The sequence below is a fragment of the Lepus europaeus genome, chromosome 1, assembly GCF_033115175.1.
Source record: "Lepus europaeus isolate LE1 chromosome 1, mLepTim1.pri, whole genome shotgun sequence".
NCBI classification, from domain to species: Eukaryota; Metazoa; Chordata; class Mammalia; order Lagomorpha; family Leporidae; genus Lepus; species Lepus europaeus.
Window position 1 is genome coordinate 147,907,656 of NC_084827.1, and position 22,814 is coordinate 147,930,469.

A 22,814-nucleotide genomic window follows, 5' to 3' on the forward strand; every position below is an offset into this window, starting at 1 on the left:
AAGTCCCTGGTATTCTACTTCTGATTCAGATTCAGTTCGAGTCTAATGTGTACCCTGAGAGGCAGCATGATGATGGCTTAAGTACCTGGATCCCTGTCACCCATGTGGGAGATTTGGATTGAGTTCTGGAGTCCTGGCTTTGGTCTGGCTCCGTCCTGACTGTCGCATGTATTTTGGTGAGTGAACCAATGGAAGGAAGCTCTGTTGGCCTTTCAAAAAAATGTTAATTTTTCTAACAAAGAAAGGACACAAAAATGAGAAATAGTTGCATTTTTAGTGGTTCTGAAGGTATGGTCAAAAGACTCTTAAGGGATCCTGGAGAAACTCCCAAGTAGTTGAGGAGGTCAAAATGTTTCTAGAATAATACAAAGTAGCTTTTTTTTTTTTTATCGAATTGACTTTTGTATTGATAGTGCAAAGATAATGTGGGTATAACTGCAGAGACACGAAACTGTGTATAGGTTTCTTCATTGCTACACAGTCACAATTTAAAATAATTACAATTTCACTTGACTGTTCCTGATGAAACAATAGAATAATTAATTTGACTAACTCTCAACTCTTGAGAATAGTACTTTTCAATGTACTGTGTGATGAAGTGGGAAGTATACAAAAGACTCTTTTGCTATGTAATGAAGGATCATTATCTTGAGTTGCAAGCTGAAATAGTTGCTTTAAAAAAAAAAAGAACACCATTTTTTACTTGGTAGAATGACACACTACAACCCACGGCTATTCAGGCTTGGCTATTAGGCAGATTTTTCTTGAAAATGAAGGATGTGAGGGTATCACTTCAAGGAAAACAACTGATAGTATTCATTGCCAAACAAATTTGATATTTCATCAAGTAAAAGGATTTTTGGAAAACATATCCACTACTATAAGGCTCACAGCTCCCTAATACAGAATTTTCTGAAGAGATAGTCGAAGATACTAATGCATGTGATGCTTATTCATTAGATGTATTTTATATATTATATAAAAAATAAGGCCATGGACCAGTATTTAGGTCTGCTTTACTTGGTGTATCAATATTATCCAAATTTCCCTTGTATGGTCATAAGTCCATGAGTGGGTAAATGATGCATTCAAAGTGACACAAAAAGGAGACATTTGTGTAGTGGTTCAGACACTGCTTTGGAATCTCCCATTCCATATCAGCATGCCTGTGTGCTCCTGACTCCATCTTCCTGTTTATGGGTACCCTGGGGGGCAGGAGATGAGGGCTCAAGTGCTGGAGTCCCTGCCACCTATGTGAGAGACCCAGATTGAGTTCCTGGCTCCTGGCTTTGGCCTGGCCCAGTCCTGGCTATTATGGACATTCGCAGGAATGAACCAGTGGATTGTGGCTCTCTCCTCTTTAAATAGATTAAATAAATAAAACCAAAGTGTAAGACTGAGCAATGGGTTTTAGTGTAACAGAGTATGAAAACATTTCATTATGTAATTTCAGATTTTACAATGAAACTAATTTTAAGAAACTACTGGTTGGAGAATATTGGTGTAATATCAAGAAAAATATCTGTAATCATCTGAAAAAATACCAAAATACTCTTTACCGTTCTGTCTTTATTTAAAAACATTTTGTATAGCAATAGTTGTAAATGTTGTGATAAATGTCACACATTGTGACACTTCAATAAATGTATACAATATATACAGATCAAATCAGGGTATTTAACATTTCTCCTTGTCATTACTTTATGATTGGAGACTTGGACCTCCTGTCTTCTATTTTCTCAGAAAATATATAATAGCTTGCTGTAAACTATAATTATTTTACTGTGCTGTGTGACAGCAGGAGCTTATTCCTTCAGTCTAACTGTGATTTGGTACTTGTTACCCAATCTCTATCTAACCTTCCTCAGCCTCCATCATCCAACTTTTAGCCATTATTATTCTATGTTCAGATGTGCTTTTCAAAAGCTTCTACATATGCAGAGAACACGTGGTGTTTGTCTCTCTGTGTCTGGCTTATTTTGTTCCACGTAATGACCTTGAGTTCTGTCCATTTTGCTGCAAATGACAGTATTTATTTCTTCTATGGATGAATAATATTCCATATTTTTCTTATCCATTCATATGTTGATGGGCTCCTTAGTTGATTCCATATCATGGCTGTTGTGTGCAGTACCGCAATAAATGTTATTGCAGATATCTCTTTTAATGATTTATTTAATTTAATGATTTTTATTAATTTTGGATATATATCCCATAGTAGGGTTGCTGGATCACATGATGGCTTTGTTTCTAGCTTTTAAATCAATCTCCTTAACTGTTTTCCATAGTTACTGTACTAATTATACTTCCAACCAACAGTCACATATCCACTCCTGTATTAAAGTTATAGAAAATCTCCATCATCGGCTGGCGCCGCGGCTCACTAGGCTAATCCTCCGCCTTGCGGCGCCAGCACACCGGGTTCTAGTCCCGGTTGGGGCACCGGATTCTATCCCGGTTGCCCCTCTTCCAGGCCAGCTCTCTGCTGTGGCCAGGGAGTGCAGTGGAGGATGGCCCAAGTGCTTGGGCCCTGCACCCCATGGGAGACCAGGAGAAGCACCTGGCTCCTGCCATCGGATAAGTGTGGTGCGCCGGCCGCAGCGCGCCAATCGCAGCGGCCATTGGAGGGTGAACCAACAGCAAAGGAAGACCTTTCTCTCTGTCTCTCTCTCTCACTGTCCACTCTGCCTGTTAAAAAAAAAAATGAAAAAGAAAATCTCCATCATCCCAAAATGTTCCCTCATGCCCCTTTATGCTCAGCCCCTCCCACCCAGCCTCCTGGAATAATCCACAAAAATTGGTAGCAATGCGAATCAACCTCAGATGCATGTGCTAAGTGAAAGAAGCTAGACCGAAAGGGTAATATCCTATCTCATTTCATCAGTATGATATTCTAGAAAAGAAAGGAAAAAGGAATAATGACATTTTTGTGGATTGTTCTTTGTTCCTGCTGAGTAGTATTTCATTGTATGTTTTGTTCATCTATTCCCCAGTTGAGAATATTACAGCTATTCCTATTTGGGGGAAATTACGGATAAACATTTACATATAGATTGTTGTGTGAATATCAATTTTCATTTATTTTGGGTAAATACCTAGGAGTTTAGCTTTACAAGATGGTTTAGATATTTGAAGATGCAAAGGGAAACACTGTAGATAGAGAGATGGTCTGGGTCAGCTACCGTGATGTTTTGCTCCCGTTTGTTCACTTTTGTGGATATTGTGTAGCTGAAATATCATCACTTCTCTTATTCCTCTCTTCCAAAAGCGCCCACCAGTCTTCTGCTAAGCAGCCATGGAACAGAAGCTGCAGCTATATTGTTATTGTGTGCATAGAAGGATTTTATATGCAGAATTGGGGGGTTTGGTAAATAAACCAGTTTACTTGTTGCAGACACGTTGTGAAGTGGAATACTGGGAGATGACTCTGCACAGGTATTCTGGGAGGCAGCTTTTTTGAGAGCTCTGAGAACCGAACTAAGGAAATAATTTGTTCCCCCTAGCAATGGGTTAGAATTACAGACCCTTGGGAAAAATATAAATACTTTCTACTCTCTTTAAACTGGGTGGCTTCTAAAGACAGAAATTTGGGAGCATAAGGCCTTACGGGAAATACCCTGTGGGGTAAGGGACCTGCGTGTGTCTTGGGCGCATCTACGTTCCTCCTCAGGCTCCGTTTCGTCACTACTCAGGAGCTTCCACAGCTTACTGCTCCTCAGCTGTCGCCGTCAGCAGGTGACACACTGGGACCTAAGCTCTTTAATGAAGGCCAAGTCCCTTGCCTAAGAATCAAAAAAATCAGTACGTTTAAAACAATCAAAACACATCAGTATGTTTAATGAAATTCTCTTTCAACTTAAAAAAGATTTATTTATTTATTTGAAAGATACAAAGAGAGAGAGAGAAAAAGAAAGAGAGAGAGGCAGGGATAGTCAGAGATTCTTCCATTTGCTGGTTTACTTCCTAAGGATGCTTGCAAAAACCAGGGCTAGGCCAGGCCAAAGCCAGGAGCGCCGAACTCAGTCTCCCATGTGTGTAGCAGGGACTCAAGTACTCAAGCCATCACCTGCTGCCTTTCAACCTGTGTGCTGGAAAGAAGCTGGAACTGGAAGCAGAGCTGGGACTCCAAGCCAGGCATTCTGATATGGATGTGAGCATCTCACTTGCTGTGCCAAATGCCTGCCCCAGAAACTATCTTGTAAAAATACACAAGTAGTTCATAATTATTACAGAAACTTTGGAAATTTAGAGTTTAAAAAAATCCTTTACCAAATAAAATCACTATTTGCATTACAGTTATTTCCATCTAATCGTTTTCTATCTTTATTTTTACATAATTGTGTTCACAATCTTTATTTTGTATCTCTTTTCACTAATCATCCATCATCACTATTTTCCCTTATAAAACTCCTCAAATAAACAACTTTAATGGCTGTGTGATATTCTATCACCTAAGTGACCTAGTCTCTTCTTGACTATGGAAAACCCGTTTTGTCTCTGTTTTATCACCAGTATCAGGAATTCTGTGGGTGAACAACTCCTTTCATAAAAATCTTTCTAAAATTGAATTTTTTTTCTTTCTTTACATTCTCAATTAACAAAATCACAGTTGACATTTTGGGAAAGGAAGATAAAATTATAAAGAGTAACATCTTGAATGAACCTAAGAAAAACTTAATTTTCTTTTTTCCCCCAAACTAGCAAGCCTTGGATGCCTGCCAACTGCTGCTGCTGCTTGCACCCGGCACAGAGAGAAGGATGTCGTTTGAGGTTCAGATTTGGAGTCTCCAATTCAGTCAGGCAGATTCTGGCTTTCTGTTCCACCCAGCAGCGTGCTTGGTGTTGGGATCTTGTGGTTTGTAAATAGCAGCTGTAGCTAATGAACAGCAGGTGTTCCCAGAGATGCAGAGAGGCGAGATGATTTCACTTAATCTATACCAAGTTAGGATGCTGGGACGTCATGAGCTCCGCTTCACGGACGAGGAAACAGAGCCAACCATGATGGAGCAACTCATCCAAAGCCATAGTGCTTGTTAGGGGCGGAGCCAGGGTCTGAACTCAGTGTGGCTACAATATGCTCTTGTTCCCTCTAGACAGCTTGTGGTCAAGGAAAAAGAAAGCCCCTGGCATGCAGTAGTCCCGGGCATGGAGATCGCTTCCCGGCAGACTTTTGTGTTCCAAGAGCAGTTTTGCAGGGTAAGAGGGACTCATGGTTCTGGAATTGAAACTTAACAGTGGAGGAGGTGGGGACTGCTGACTCCATCAGGTGCTTCTACATGAAGTCCATTAAACAAGTCCTGGTCACTGAAATACTTTGCTGCGAACATTTCTGTGCAATGCTTTTAGACGTACTTATGCTTTTAGAAAACACACACGGGAAAGCAGCAAAGTGGAAAGTCTGGACAAGAAGTTGACAGAAACCTGCTTTAAGAAGAAAAGTTCAGATTGGACCTATCTTTTTTTTGTGCCAAAGAGTTTTGCGGGTCAGCCAAGTTTAGGACGCGTTGTACTTTTTATCTTCTTTTTAGAGAATCATTGGGAGGATTAAGCCTTTCAGGGCTCTGGAAAGTTCTGCAGTGAAGTAATCTGTTTAACCTGATCTGATCCAGACTTTTCCAAACACATGTCTACCATAACGCTTTTCGCAGGTGAGGCCTATTGGCAACCTCTGCACTTGGGCGGCACTCGTGCTAATTGGACAGTAATTCTCCTCCGGCTGCTGCTGAGAGCAGAAGCCAAGCTCCTAGCTGGAGGGGGCCTGCAAGTGGCGGAGGAGGCCGGCTGGGCTCGGCGCTTCTGTGACTTCTCCTTCATCATGTCTCACCGCTGGGATAAACCAGAGCCGTGAAACATGACAATTTCCCCCACCGAACAGGCGAATTCTCACATTCTGACTCATTTCCCTTCCACGTTGGAAAACTCTGGAGGCCAAAGGGAGCCGTGCTTACAAAGCAGAGGGAGGCCCCTTCTCCACATTGCATGGGATGCCTGGTGCAAGCGTGTCCGTTACACGGAACACCTGCTGCCCGGTCCACAGCCAGGCAGCCGGGCTGCTCAGCGAGCTGACCCAGCTGCTCCTCCGTGCCGGCGCACGGGGGCCTCAAACCTCTCCGCGCCCTTCCCCCAGCCCCCGTCGGACGGAGGTGGTGATTGAATTAGCCAAGCTGCTAAAAGCAGAAATGCAACACCGGGAAAGGGGGCTCGGAGCCTCACACGGCGGCTCCGTTGGCTCTTCACTCTGGAGCAAAAACTGCAAGGCGCACTTAAGTGGTACCTGGTGATTATGGTATTAGCCGGCTTTGCTCCTCGCTGTCACTCAATGCTGGGAGCTGCCGAGAGCCTAGGGATCATCCCCAGCCCTGTAATTATGAGACTCATTCCACAAAGGTCAGGACTCCTTAATCAAACATTAATCAAAGCATTTTGTAAATGAGGCAGAACAGTCAGAGGCCAAGGGCAGCGGGCCGAGTCCTCTGAAGTCGGAGCTGGGTTTGAGAAGTGTTGGTAACAGCAGCGGCTTGACTCAGGAAGAGGAACATCAGTAGTAGGAGTTGCTATTTGCTCTTCTAAGTACAAAATAATATCATTGACTATGAATGTCCTTTCATGATGACTAACCACATCTGAAATCCAGTTAAGGGAAGATGGTCCAAATATGCAGACATTTCTGTCTGCTCTACCCTCTCCAAGCACGAGCCGTTATAACAATGCTTGCTGCAGCAGAGCCTGATTCGGCAGATTTCAACTGCAGCCATTCTCAGCTCTGCACATGAACCTCACAGCAGGTGTAATCCATTATTGAGATGAACAAACAGAGGCTCAGAGACATTCGGTTGCTTTCCTTCGGCTGATCAGGAGCAGAGGGAAGACTCAAACTGAAATCTTTTGATCCCCAAATCAGTGCTGTTTGCACACACAACAGCTTCTGTTAGAGTGGACCTCTGGTTCCTGGCCTGCCTGGGCCTCTCCGTCAAAAACCAGGGCTTGCCACCCTACTTGCCCCAGACTCATCCCAATTGCTAACCTCTAGGGTTCTTCACTGCAAACTTCCCAGCTACAAATAAGTGAAATAAATCAGCAAAACCCCCCCTGTCCTCTTTCAGAGATTTAAAATATACTTTTAAAACACATGCCCTGCCCCCAGCACACAGTTACCTTCCTATTGAAAAGCTTATTTGGGGACTGGGCAGCATGGAAACAACACACTTTTACTCACTAGGTCACTTAAGTCTCATTACACTTGTTTAAAAAAGGCTTTGCCCCATCTTTGGTGTGCATCGTTTTTGCCAGACATTGCCGACACACTGAAATCAAGCCGATGGTAAATTTCTAGAAGCCCTCATTATGCAGCTGACCTTGGCCACCCTTCTCTCTACGTGGATTTCTTTGTGGTCCTGCACTGTGTGCAGCAGGCAGCAAACTCCAGGCACAGCACGTTGGCAACAGCCTTCTCTTCCCATCCTCATTTTCTCCCCTTCCCGGGGTGTGAGCTCCCCAAAGTGTGATTAATCCATCTATTGATCGCCTCCTGCCACAGTGAGGGTGAGATATGGTTAGCAATCGGTGCCAGGCCGCCGATGTGACTGGACTGCTAAGCCGAGGTGAGAACAGACAAGCGCTAGCCGGAGCGTTCCAGTCCTGCAGACAGAGAGGTGGCAACAATAGCCCCGCTTCCCACACGCCTTGCGAAATCATCCTCTAATCAAAATGCAGCTGATTCCTTTTCACATGAATTATAATGTGTATTCCCTGCTATCTCAATTGGCTCCACAGAGGTCTCATGCAGGTTGATGGGTACAGGGAAAGAAGAAGATGGAAAAAAGAAAGTAACAAGACAGAAACCTCCTGGAAGAAGAGCCACACAAGAATGTGTTGCTTGGATCAAAGTGATCCAGGCAGATAAAATGGATGACCAAATGCATGCCAGCAGAGGGATTAGATAAGAAGGCATTGGCTAATATTCAGAGGCACTGTAGCGGGGGAGGGGAGAGAAGTAAAGTGAAGATGTGCCGATCAGTCAGGCAAAGATTCGAAAGAGAAACCTTCCACCTGCAAATGAACAGAACACGTGCTGCGTGAGAAACTCTGGCGCTGAAGTCATTTACAAGGCTACCTTTGACCAGCACGCTGAGAACAGAAAATTTCCCCTAACCAAAACTTGGTAAATCTTTAGTTACTTTTTACTCTTTCTCTTCTCCTGCCCAAGGGAAAGTTAGGCATGGCTATCCTCGGCTGCAGATGCCATGTTTTCCCTAGCTCTGCCCTGTGTGTTCGGAAGAAGACCTTGGCCACGTAGTCAAGCCATGCTCTTCCTTCCAGAAACTTCTGTCACCTGCAGGGAGTCACTGGGATTATGGAGCACCTTCCATTTCTTGTGGAAAGGATTTTTAGTGCACCCAGCCAGAAAACAAACAAGTTGAGAAATCTATTGGAGGTCTCTCAAACCTGGCAATGTTCTATGCTAGGGAAGGTGGTGGTGTTGGTTTTAAGAGTCCAACCTTACACATAGCAGCATGTCATGTCTCTGACTCAGGTCAGTTTTCCTGTCTGTCTGTTCCAGATGTGCGCAGATCCAAAGGAGCAGCTGTGGGCAACTGTAGACAGAATTTGTAGCTTCCAAGGAAACAGGACCAAAATTGAGTGGTAAGGGTTTCAGCTCAGGATGAGGTAGGAGGTAAACCAGGTCACTCATTCTCAATGTTCCTGGATGAATGAGTGATGGATACAACTTAAAGGATGGAGAGAGGTTGGATAGTACAAAGGAGGCAGATGGACGAGAGGTAAGAGGTTTGGTGAAGGCCGGCGCCGCGGCTCACTAGGCTAATCCTCCGCCTTGCGGCGCCGGCACACCGGGTTCTAGTCCCGGTCGGGGCACCGATCCTGTCCTGGTTGCCCCTCTTCCAGGACAGCTCTCTGCTGTGGCCAGGGAGTGCAGTGGAGGATGGCCCAAGTGCTTGGGCCCTGCACCCCATGGGAGACCAGGAGAAGCACCTGGCTCCTGCCACCGGATCAGCGTGGTGCGCCGGCCGCAGCGCGCTACCGCGGCGGCCATTGGAGGGTGAACCAACGGCAAAAGGAAGACCTTTCTCTCTGTCTCTCTCTCACTGTCCACTCTGCCTGTCAAAAATAAAAAAAAAATTAAAAAAAATTTAAAAAAAAAGAGGTTTGGTGAAGCAGACCTTGGGTAATTCAAGAATGTAGAACCATCACCACAGAGGCCTGGAAGTGAGAGTGCAGGGCATATTTGGCTAACTGGGAACTAGCATGCACGACTGGTACTCAGAGTGTGGGGGAGGCCGTGGCAAGCTATGTGGCTGGGGAATCAGATCAAGGTCCCGTTGGTGATATTAGAGTGTCTGAGGGTAAGTGCAGAGCCATAGAGGTATTTACATAGAGTAGTGATGGAAGCACTGTTGGGAATATGGAGAATGGATTGAAAAGGGGTGACATTGAAAGCAGGGAGACCAATTAGGAGAGGACTGCCCAAATTCAGGTGGCCTCTTCTTAGTTGGTGCTAATGAGGATGGAGTGAAAGAAAGAAAGGAAACCATCGTGATTCCCAGGGAGAGACCATTCCCACTGAGAAATTATTTTAAAAATATATACCCTAATAAAGATGGGTTTCAGGAAGGACCCAATACTTCACAGATACCCTTTACATTACTAACAAAACCTGCTAAGTGGGCACTTGCTCTTCCCAGTAGGTTGTGGGAGTTTAAAACTCTGAGAAACAGGAGGACAACAAACATGCCAAGTTCATGTCTTGCTTGGAAACTGGTTCCAAGATATGGAAGGAAAGACCTGGAAAATACAAGAGGAAAATGGAGATTTGAGGCACATACAAAGAACCAGTGAAGCCAGACTAACTCAAATATAGTGGTGGTGTGTTCCCAATCACCAGGTGACGGAGGCCAAGTTGTGTGTGCTTGGAGATGAGCAAACCATTTTCCATCAAACCAGTGTTTCAATATTTGACTTGGAATCCAAATCAAATTGGACTGGAGAAGAATGAAGTTTGGAAATAGGCTAAGAATTAATAAATGAAATGGTCCATGGAAAATGCCAGTGTTTCCAAATACAGAGCATGGTCTCTGATAGAAATATTATTTCTTAATGTCTTTGTTAATAAATTGAAAAGAGGGACCCACTTATTGATGCAAATTGCAGATGCTTCTAAGTTAGGCAGCATTGTCAACACCCGCAGACCACAATGTCCCCAAAGAGGTTAGAAATCAGGGGCAGGAAATGATAAAACAAGGTTAAGTTTGGCTAGATGGAAACTACATCTGGGGAAAATAATGCAAAAAGCAGATATTCATTGGGCCAGAGAAATCTGGACCATACCAGTGCCAAAGGAGACCCAGGTGCAATACCGGATGGCAAATTAGGTGGGTGTTTAAAATATGCGAGGGCAGCCCAAAGCCCTTTCAGTCCTGGCCTGCTCCATCTGATAAAGAAATCTCATTCTACAAAAGAAAAAGATCTGGTCTGTTTCAGCCTTCCCTGTTTGCAGGCCATTCACAAAGGGAATTCAAGCCATTCATTGCCTTGGTTTTAGTTACTGAGATAAAACAAAAATCATCTATTAGAACAATGAGGCCCCCATCATTATCTCAAGTTCATGGCCAATGCTTTTTAGCTAAAGCCACAGAGATTTGCTGATGGAAGCTTCATTCATAGTGACTTAAGATGTGTCACTACTATTCTTTCATTATTCTCCCATTATTGTCTCATTAAAACAGTCTTCCAGGTAAGTGGCTAGCTAATCATATGGTCTATTTCTGTTTTACATATTAAGCAGCTGGCACATGGTTACCAAGGACATTCAAGAATGTCTGTCACTGGTCTCTCTGTCTGGTGCTTTGTTCTTTACAAGGTCATCTTCCTTCTAAATGATTTAGGCTTTTGAGAGGCTTTAAAGGGAATTGGAGAGTTGTCATGAATGTAACCACGAGTTTAAGGGGTATTATTGGAGGAGACTCAATGGGCAGGGGAAGTATGTAGCTCAAGGCATCAATGTTTAAAAATTAATTGATACATAAATATCATTAAATAATCTCCATGGTAAAAATAGAAACTTTGTTGAACCCTCTCTGTTTAAGTTTCATTATTAGTACTACTTTGAATTACAAAAAGAAATATGGATCAGGAAATGATCATTAAAATTGCAATGCTAATCGTCTCTTTAGATCGGTATCCAATTCACCTAGGAGCCTGGATGGAAATGAAGGCAGGAAGTGGAAGTAAACACTACCATTGCAAAGAGAATTATTTCCTCAATTTGCTTTCATGACTTCTTAATCACACTCAGAGGGTGTACATGATTCTAGAGCAAAACCACGTGATTTCACCCAGCTATCACAGCTCAATTTTAAACAAACCCATTGGCCACGGAGGTGCTCGGGCAGGGCAGAGCGAAGGGCTGTTATTGATATGCATGCTCAGAAGTTCTTCCTGGAACTGCGATTGCATTTTGACCTTAACCAGAGTCTGAACACTGTGGTTTACTAGGGCTTTGTCTGCAGTCAGATTCATGTCAGTCATATTTTCTGAGGGACAACTCATCATTATAATTCAAGGAAGGGAGAGTTTGTGATTTGGGATTTTAGTACGGGACAGTAAATTTTATAGTGTATGTAATTTGGAACATGCCTGTGTTTCAGCCCATATGTGGAAATCTGCCCGGGTGCTTATTATTATGCTTATCTGCAAATGACCAGATGGCCTTGCCCAAATGTACAGAACCATTTAGTGCCATTTTAAACCATTAAGGCTATTAACTCTGACTTGAGATAATCCTGTGCCCAAAGGGAACTAGTTTTGCTCTCCCTCAAAGTCATCAAATATAATTAAATGCCATATTGAGGAGTAGGCATTAATGGATTAAGGAGACAATGCTGTCAACTAGTCCTGGTTCAACCAAGGCAGAGGGAATATCAGAATAGATCAGAAAGATGTCTGATTGTGTAAGATGCTGTAAAAAGAGAACCAAAAATATTGTGACTCAAAAAATTAGGTCATTTCCATTTCAGACCAAAAACAGGTAAGTGGGAAGCTCACAATAGGCAGCTCTGCTCATGAAGATCAAACAGAGACCCATGTCCCTTCTATCTCACTGCTCTGCCATCAGTTATAAGTACTTTCCTTGCCTTGTAGTTGAAGCTATCCTACCAACACATCTACATTCCAGTTAGCTACAAGGGGAAAGAAAAAAGTAGCCAGCTGATGTATTTATCACTAGTAGAATGGTGCACATCACTTCTGGCATTTTGCTTTACAATTCTAATGGCAAGAACTCAGGTGTTTGACCCTCAGTGATCATAGGGGAGGCTGGAAAATGTAGTCTCTAGTTGGATGGCCATGTATTCTTCTGAAATTCAGGGGGGTGAGGAGTTCTATTTCTACAGGGAAGAAGAGAGAAGGGGTACTGAAGCTGTAGCCCCTGGCATAGTTTTGGGCCAGAAGGTATAAAAGCCACAGTTATAAATTTGGCAACTACAATTCTAAGAAGTTAGATGCTCTGAGGAAGCCCTCAGATAAGACAAGATGGTGGTTATCAATGCCAAGTACATGGGTCCTGGAAAGAGCATATTAGTAAATCTCCATAAAGAAGGTACTGAGACAGTATTAAACATGAAAGAAATTATTAGGGGAAATGTCAATGAGAGAAGATGACAAGGGGTCAGGAGAGGCTGGGAGAGAAGATCTAACACTGAGTGAAGGAGAAAAGGAAGAAGATGTTGGTTCTAAGCATTTTGGATTGCAGTGAAGTTCTAAGGAAAGTTTTAAAGGATCGTCAGAAAGTTAATTCTCATGCAAAGTTTGCCAACCAGAAGAGACCTACATCTTCAATGTCTTACATTAAAAATTTATTGCCCACATCTTGTAAGTCTCCGTCATTAGCTGGGAGAAATCCGTGTGGATATGGCCTCAGTGTGAAGGTGGTGATCAACTTCAGAGAACAGCATAGGTCAATAGGAGCCACAGGCCAAGTGTACTGTCTGCATTTGGAGAGCTGAGAGCTACATCATGTCTGCCACAAAGAGAGCCATTTTTCCTTCCTCTCCCCCCCACCCATTTCTCCCCTTTTCTTTCAAGGAAAAAAAAAGGTTTTCAGATATACTGATATATTCAAATTTAGTAGTTGGTAAATGGAAGAGATAGAATTGAGTACACAATCTTTAAATAAATCAATATACACAGTGCCTGCTAAGCTTACTGGTAACACACAGTACATCTTTTTCAAAGGTCAAATAAAGATGGTTGGATAAACACAATCATATATGATGTTTCCAATTTAAGAAGTAAGAAAAATCTCTTCCTCAGGCTGCCTGCAGGGGCAAGAATAAGTACCAGGGCCCCTGATCTTGAAAGTGAGGATGAGCTAATCATTTTCCCAGAATCCCTATAGGTCCTATCCAAAGCAGGTTTGGGGGACAAAGCCACTAGGTGAAGCTCTGAGTCTTGGATCAGTATTTTCTCCTTTATAGGCTTCCCTTGAACCCAAAATCCTTCTTAAAATGAGTTTCCTTCAGATATTGGACAGTGAAGATATCTGTCAGAATTAAAGATGAATTCTTTTATTCCCATGAAGTAGGTGAGGCACAACCCAACCTATGCCTCTGTGTGCATTGGAAAAAGTGCCCCCCCCCCCCACCGGGTCAGAAGCAGAAGCTCTGGGTACAAGGGTTGTCGAGCAGAATGCAAACCGTGTTTCAACTTCTACTCATCCTTTCACTCAGTTGTGCAGGGAACAACCATACACACTAGCCCTGCTCGGGGACCTGTGACCATCAGGCTTAGAAGTCAAAATAACCCCTAGACTCTTAACATGGAAACTAAGAAATGCTTAAATCATGGAAACATTCAGGGCCATTGCCCTCTGACCCTCTGATCCTCTCGTTCTGTACCCTGTTTGGCCCTTTTCTTCCTGGACTCCTCTAGGGTCTACCTCATGTATCCCAGTTTCCGTTCCTGCCCCTACTTCCTGGTTGGCTAGTGACTGACATGTCTTTCTGGTCCTCAAACATGTTTTCAATCTTTATTTAATGTATTTAACTGAGCAACAACTAGGGTTTGGGAATGGGAGGTGAATAGGAGGGGAACACAATTCAGGTCCTGTTTTCAGGAGCTGAGTCCAGCAAAGGATCTGCTAAAACAGAAGTTTAGTTATACAAAAAGTATGGAGAAAGGGCATGTCATTATGGCTGAGTGAGTCATGGGTGGTTTCAGTGAAGGTTAAATATGTGTCAACTAGGTTTGGAAATGAGATAAAAATGCGCAAAGGCCCTGAGGAATGGAAAGCTGTATGCATTAAAAGAGCTTGAATGACGAAAGTTCATGCTATGTGCAACAGCAAAGATGGGAGAGAAGGCTGGAGAGGAAGCAGCAAGGTCATGAAGGGATCTGATGCATTTGGATCTTGTTCTAAAGGTACTGGGTATCCACTGAAGAGCTTTCAGTAGGAGAGGCCATGGTGTATTTGTGTTTTAGACTTCTACTTCAGCCTGCTTGGGCTGAATCCTTTACTACTTTTGCCATCTGGTGTCACATAACATATTTTGAGAGAAGATAAAAATAGCTGAAATGAGAATTAGGGGACTCAGAAATAGGAGACAATTTTGATCCTGAGGGAGGATTGCCTGTCCCTGAATATATTGGCTTCTGATGAGCTGATTCTTTAGGCCATTTAGTCTAAGCCTAAGTAACAGTGGATCCATTGCTAAAAATTGTCTTCTTCTCCCATGGGTTTTAAATTAGTTTGTTCAATTTTCTCAATTTCAAAAGAGCCTTGCCCAGCAGTACATATTGTTGGACCAAGGACACTTTAACTTGCATAGGTTTTTATTGTTTCCAAAATTCTTTAATATAGATTAACTCATATGATCCTTACAGAAATGTTGTGAGGTCATCAGTAGCAAATGTCACCTACCCTTGTTTGACACGTAAAGAAACAGAAAAATGGTTACGTGATATGCCCAAGGTTACAACCCAGAAACAAACAGAAACTCAAAAATAGTTCTTTTGACTATAAGTCCAATGCTTTGGCCACTGTAGAAAGTCACCTCAAAATTATTTATTTATGTTCTAATTTACTCCACTTTAAACTTGAAGCTTTCTTTAGAAAAATTTTTTTTAAGATTTTTTATTTATTTGAAAAGCAGAGTTATAGAGAGGCAGAGGCAGAGAGAGAGAAGTTCTCCATCTGCTGGTTCACTCCCCAAATGGCCACAATGGCTGGAGCTGGGCCGATCCAAAACCAGGAGCCAAGAGCTTCTGGGTTTCCCACGCAAGTACAGGGGCTCAAGCACTAAGTCCATCTTCTACTGCTTTCCTAGGCCATAGCAGAGAACTGGATCGGAAGTAGAGCAGCCAGATCTTGAACCAGTGCCCATATGGGATGCTGGCATCACAGATGGTGGCTTTACCTGCTACACCACAGTGAGGCCCCAGAAATATTTTCAACCAGGAACAACAAGGATGGGCATTTGGGCTAGTGGTTAATGTGCTGCTTGGGACACCCATGTCCCATACTGGAATGCCTGGGTTTGAGTCTTGGCTCTGCTCCTGTTCCAGCTTCCTGTTCCAGTGTGCTGTGAGGGGCAGCAGATGATGGTTCAAGTACTTGGATCCCTGGCTTTGACGGGACTCAGTCCCCACTGCTGAAGGCATCTGGGAAGTGAACCAGATGGTAGAAGATCTCTGTCTGTCTCTGCCTCTCTCTGCCTTTCAAATAAAAAAAAATTAAAAATAATGCAAAGTAACATATAGATTAAAAAAACAAGACAAAAAGAAAACAAAAAACAAAATACTAGCCTGCCATAGATTCCTACTTAGTAGCAAAACTTAGTCAACAAATTGAGTTCTAAGCAGCTAAAAAAGGGAAAATAGGATTTGTATTGTGAATATGGAAAAGACATGAGCTATTTCAAGGAAAGCAAATCTTTCCTTAGCACTCAGATATATTTTTTCTCATAGTTCCCTTGTGTTGAGGGCAGCGAGTGATGTGGTTTATGTAGTCTTCAAAAACATTCCTGCCAAGAGGGCAGAAATGAGGATGAAGGTAATTTCTTCTAGATGCTTCCAAGGAATATGAAGAACAAAAACCAACCCTGCTTTTTATAATCTTGATCATTTGTGCCATTTTTGGCACAGTAAGTATATTGGTATTAGTTTTCAAAGATGAATATGTAAGAAAATAAAGAAAAGAGAAATTACTGCCTATAGGAGTAGGTTTATGTGGAGGTTACTAAAGTTTTTCCTCTTGGGAAAATCTATGCAAATTTCCTCAATTTTTCAAAGCTGGGCTTGACTGGTCCCTTCCTGGAGTGTGTGCCTAACACAAAACTCAATACCAAAGAAATCCATGCTATGCCATTAACCACTGTACCCCAGAGGATAAAGATAGCATGTTTTATTTATTTTTTAAACTTTCATTTAATAAATATAAATATACAAAGTAGAACTTTTGAATTATAGCAGCTTTTCCCACCCAATAACCTCCCTCCAACCCTCAACCATCCCATCTCCCACTCCCTCTCCTATCCCATTCTTCATCAAGATTCATTTTCAATTATCTTTATATACAGAGGATCAACTTAGTATATACTAAGTAAAGATTTCAACAGACTGCACCCACAAGGACACACAAAGTATAGAGTACTGTTTGGGTAGTAGTTTTACCATTAATTCACATAGTACAACACATTAAGGACAGAGGTCCTACATGGGGAGCAGGTGCACAGTGACTCCCGTTGTTAACTATTGACACTCTTATTTATGACGTCAGTAGTCACCCAAGGCTCTTGTCATGAGCTGCCAACGCTATGGAAGCCTCTTGAGTTCACAAACTCTGATCTTGTTTAGACAAGGCCATAGTCAAAGTGAAAGTTCTCTCCTCTCTTCAGAGAAAGATACTGCCTTCTTTGATGGCCCGTTCTTTCCGCTGGGATCTCACTCACAGAGATCTTTCATTTAGGTCATTTTTTTTTTTTTTTTTGCCAGAGTGTCTTGGCTTACCATGCCTGCGAAACTCTCATGGGCTTTTTAGCCAGATCCGAATGCCTTAAGGGCTGATTCTGAGGCCAGAGTGCTGTTTAGCGCATTTGCCATTCTAAGAGTCTGATAGCACATTTTATGAAGATAAGATTCCACTGCAAATTCTCTCAAGGGTACAGAGCAATGCTCTCCGCAAAATTATCAACTGGCTACAACTGCAGCCATTAACACATTGCATTTTGCTCCTTAACTCTCATCTGAAAGAAGTTGGTTTAATGTGTCTTGTCTTGTCCAGAAAGACATCACTGGTGCATATGCTCATTCAAAGAGCTACTACCAGAGATGCTGGAAGGAAAGACAGATAGAAAGGATCAGCATTTGGTGTTGCAAACCTCAGAGCTGAGATACCTTCTACTTTATTTTCATGGGGCCATTGGTTCAGCTCTGCTTGATCAACTCAGAGGACTTAGATTTCCTTCCATACATCCTTTGCTCCCACTGTTCCTCTTCACAGACAATGTCTGTAGTGGAAGGAGATTTTCCAAGCATTCTTCTTTTTTTTTTTTAACTTTTATTTAATGAATATAAATTTCCAGTGTACAGCTTATGGATTACAATGACTTCCCCCTCCCATAACTTCCCTCCCACCCACAACCCTCCCCTCTCCCGCTCCCTCTCCCCTTCCATTCACATCAAGATTCATTTTCAATTCTCTTTATATACAGAAGATCAATTTAGTATAAAGATTTCAACAGTTTGCACCCACATAGAAACACAAAGTGAAACATACTGTTTGAGTACTAGTTATAGCATTAAATCAAAATGTACAGCACATTAAGGACAGAGATCCCACATGAGGAGCAAGTGCACAGTGGCTCTTGTTGTTGACCCAACAAATTGACACTCTAGTTTATGGCGCCAGTAACCACCCTAGGCTCTTGTCATGAGTTGCCAAGGCTATGGAAGCCTTCCAAGTTTGCCGACTCTGATCATATTTAGACAAGGTCATAAAAGACAGAGTGAGGATAGTAACCAATGATCCTAAGAGTGGCATTTACCAGGTTTGAACAGTTATACAGCATTAAGTGGGGAAGAGGACCATCAGTACACACAGGTTGGGAGTAGAGCCATTGGTGGTAGAGTAGAGGTTATGATTACAAAGGAATGAGGCCCAAGTATGCTAGACAGGGCCTAGAACAAAGGACAGAGTCATTATTAGAGGAGCTAAGAAAGGTGCTGTCTAAGCTACAATTAAGTTTTCTGATTGAGAGGCAAATAGAACCTGATAGAAGGGGCTTGATAATAATCTGGTGGGCTTTAGGCCTTGTAAATTCAGAGGCCCAGACCTATCTATCTCTTCACATGGGGTATATCCTAAGGGAGGTGTGAACCTCCTAGGGGAAGGCACTCTGTTGACTTTCATTACTTGGCTGGCCTGGGAGGAGAGCTGGCCAGGTAAAGGCAGGGGGCATCTCTAACAAGAAATTTACAGTTCTGCCTGCAATGTTGCTGACCCTACTTGACCATACCCTCAGCTGCCGTGGTCACTTTGGAAGTTGGGCTGAGTGAAGGGCTTTTCAGCTTAGAGCCAATAAGATCTGTGGCTCTGACCTGGGCATCCTTCGACTCCAGGGCAGGTCCATTTCCAGTGATCCAACTCTTGGCAGAGCTGCCAGGGCTCTTCACAAGCTGACTTCTGCTGAAGCCCATGCTTACCACATTGAAAGCCACTGCAGTGGACTGGCCTGTTGGGTCTCCTTGAGGGCAGATCACTGTACAGATCAGCCATTAATAGGCCTGCCACCCATTGCTTCTGATGCCTAGCTTTCTTTTCCTCCTGGTTTGTGTTAAAGCAGGCCAGAGGATGCAAGTCAAGGGAGTGCCTGTATCCCATCTCTAATCTTCAGTGGCCTGAACTACAAGTCTATAGTCACAGGCATGTTCTGTAGAAGTTTTTCTAAGGTAGACAATGCCCATGAGGAAAATTATATTCTCACTTTAAAACTTTCTTTCCCTTTGGTCTGAAAGGGAGGTTTTTTCTACTTACTGTATACTTCGCTGATGGCGAAGTGAATCTAGCTATGAGATTATTATTTAAGTTCTTATTTTGGCTATGCTATTACAGAAAAATGTTAGCCATCTCTTTTATAAGGTCTAAAGATTAAATTGTGCGTCCTACAGATTCCTTCATAATAGAATTAGTTTCCTACCTTGAAGAGAATAGAGAAATGAAAGAATAAGTTGGGCTTAGAATAGAGAAATGAGGGAGCAAGTCCTAGATCGCTTGCTGACAATAGCAATATTACCTGAATACTTAGCAAACCGTTTCAACCATTAGATTACAACTTAAGAAAACATTTACCAGAAGGTCCAATGCCTTCTATAAATTTTAAGAATCATGTATTTGAAAACACCTCTTAAATATCTAACATGGTGTAGTTTGTTTAGCCAGTAAACTTAAGCACAACCATCTAAAATGTTTTTAGTTTCTTTCTACCAACAAGTTTAAAACATATGATACACAGATTCAGGTCACACGAATTAAAATGTATCTTTGATTGATTTTAGCAGCTTAAATTTATGGACAATCTTATCTATAAGCCATTTAAAATAAAACTCTTAATAAAATTTCCTATGTGGACATACAATATGTACACACATATAACATAGCATAATAGACCAATATAGCAATTCTAATAATAGCTTTTAAAATCTTTAACTCTTTTTGTAGATTGCCAATTGATTTGAATTGCTTTTTGTTTTTAGATTACTTTAACACATTGCTTTAACAGAGCATCAGAGTTTAATTCTATGACAAAGAGAAATTTTGCTTTCTGTGATTTTTTGCTGTGAGGTTTCCTTCCTTTACCTTCTTTCATATTGGTGACCATGTTTCTGTGTTTCTGTGTGTAACACATCTTTAAGCATCTTTTGCAGGGCAGGATGAGTGGCAACAAATTCTTTCAGTTTCTGTTTGCTATGAAAAGTCTTAATTTCACCTTCATTCAGAAATGAGAGCTTTGCAGGATATAATATTCTGGGCTGGCAGTTTTTCTCTCTTAGTACCTGGGCTATATCTCGCCATTCCCTTCTAGCTTGTAGGGTTTCTGATGAGAAGTCTGCTGTGAGTCTAATTGGAGATCCTCTGAGAGTGATCTGACGTTTCTCTCTTGCACCTTTTAGAATCTTTTCTTTATGTTTCACTGTGGTGAGTTTGATTACGATGTGTCGTGGTGAGGATCTCTTTTGGTCATGTTTATTAGGGGTTCTATAAGCTTCCTGTACTAAGATGCCTCTGTCCTTCTCCAAACCTGGGAAATTTTCTGCTAGTATCTCACTGAAAATGCCTTCTAATCCTTTCTTCCTCTCCATGCCTTCAGGAACTCCTAGGACCCGAATATTAGGTTTTTTAATAGTATCCTGTAGATTCCCGACAATATTTTTTAGATTTCTAATTTCTTCTTCTTTTCTTTGGTTTGCCTGTTTCCTTTCCTGTTCTCTGTCTTCTAAGTCTGATATTCTCTCTTCTGCTTTGCCCATTCTGTTTTTAAGGCTCTCTAATGTGTTTGTCATTTGATCTATTGAGTTCTTCATTTCAGTGTGGTTTTTTGTCACTATCACAGTTTCATGTTCTACTAGTTGTTTCATTTCATTTTGATTCCTCCTTAATATTTCATTTTCATGAGAGAGATTTTCTATCTTGTCCATTAAGGATTTCTGTAGTTCAAGAATTTGTTTTTGAGAACTTCTTAATGTTCTTATCAATTTTTTGAAATCCGTATCTTGCATTTCTTCGATCTCATCATCTTCATAATCTTGAATTGGGGTGTCTTTTTCATTTGGGGGCGTCATAGTGTCTTCCTTGTTCTTGTTACCTCGGTTTTTGCGTTTGTTGTGTGGCATGTTGGAGATATTTGGTTTCTTCACTGTGGTGTTTTTTCTTGTTACACTATGGCTCTATATTAAGTGGACTGTCTGCTTTCAGTGGAGCCTTAGAGGCTTGAGATAAGTGTGGACTGAGAGCTGGGTTTGGCTCCTCAGGGTTAAGGGTGTGTCAAAGATGACACTCCCAGGTTAGGCGTGGTAAATCTCTTTCTTTTTTTTTTTGCTTCAAAAGGGAAGTAATTCCGCACAGCTGAATGTAATTGGAGGTAGTTAGCAGGTAAATGATATACCCACAGGAGCCAGAGATCGGAAGCTCTTTCCCAAGGACCACACAGGGAATCTCTGCTGCCCTCGTTGTGGGCTCCAATTCTCCTGCAGTCTCCCACTGGATTGCCAAGTCAGATCCTAATCTCCAGTTATTTCACCCCTCCCCCCAGAGTCAGGTTTTTCTGCTAGGCTCAGGGCTGGTGCAGACCTGAGGTCGCCCTGCTTATGACATATGTCCAAAATGGCGCCTGCTCTTTGTCTTGCTCGCCTTTGAGGGGTGAGCGGAGAGAAACTCGTGTCCGTATCGGTTACTTTTTTTTTTTTTCCCTCTCTCTCTTCTAGTTAGCCTGGTGAACTTTTCCCCACGGAGTTTCAAGCCTCGTTCCCTCTAGTCTCCTCTTTCTGCTTGCCCGCTGGTGTCTCAGGCTATTGAGATTCGGCTCACCTCGCGTTCCAGCGCTGGTGCGTTTAGTCTGCCGCTGGTGTCCCGAACTTGGGCTCCCACGCTCTCCACGCAGGTCCACTGTGAATCACTAGTTCCGGAAGAATTTCTTCTGCTGTTTCTTCCCCTACTCTTCCTTGACCCTGCAGTGTCTCCACTTTTATTAACCTGTGTGTCTTGCTGAACTATCAATGTGCTCCTTCCTATTCCGCCATCTTGCTGCTCTCTCCCAAGCATTCTTCTTGTCAGTGATGACAGAGAACAAAAATGGAGCTTGATGATTTAATCATGCATTCACCATGCTGCCTACAAGACAGTTGGCAAAGCCTAAGACCCACTCTGGCTATAGAACAGAGCCAAGCTAACTGGGATATGAACTCATATGAACCCATGGCCATGGCCTCCTGAACATGAGCTCTAATCCATTGCAAGAACTGGCTACATTTATGGAGAGACTTTCATGTCTAACAACAGTGAGGACTTGCATTTAGAGAGCACATAATATGAGTCACACTCTTGTTGTGTGCATTTTTAGAGATTATTTCCTGTGAGTCCTTCCACTCCCTATAAACACTGCCTGTCATCATTTCTATTCTATATTCAAGGAAATAGAAGCTTAGACAGTTTAAGTAACTTTCCCAGGAGCACATAGCTAATAAGTAGAGAATACAAGATTCAAAAAGCCAATCCAATTCCAGAGCTCATCTCTATAACTGCCACCTTATATGAGTCCTGTGAGAATTAGCCATATTGTAGACCGGGTAACGAGCACGAAGTTGTGTCACATAAGTAAACTATCTAGCTAGCATGAGCCTCTAGAGCTTCAACTTAAGACTCTATTTATTAGACATAGAGTTTTTGAAGTTGTTAGTTATAACACCATTGTTTCTAAGGTCTTAGAATTCCATCTTTGATGCTAGGTAATAACATGCCCAAGAGGGAGAGGCTGACATTAAACATGTCCAACCAGCATATTCTCAAGAAATATTTTGAGAAAATATGTTTTTCCAAAGAACAAATATCTAGTCATCACCACATTACTTATATACTGTTAGTAAGAATATAAATTATATAACTTTTTTAAAAGGTGATTTGGTGGTGATATATCAAAAGCCTTTATTGAGGCTACATAGTTGGCCTAAGTATTCAATTTGGTGAATTTATCCTAAGTAAATAACTTGGGGTGGGGGGCAATATATAATAATGGAGGCAGGCATTTGGT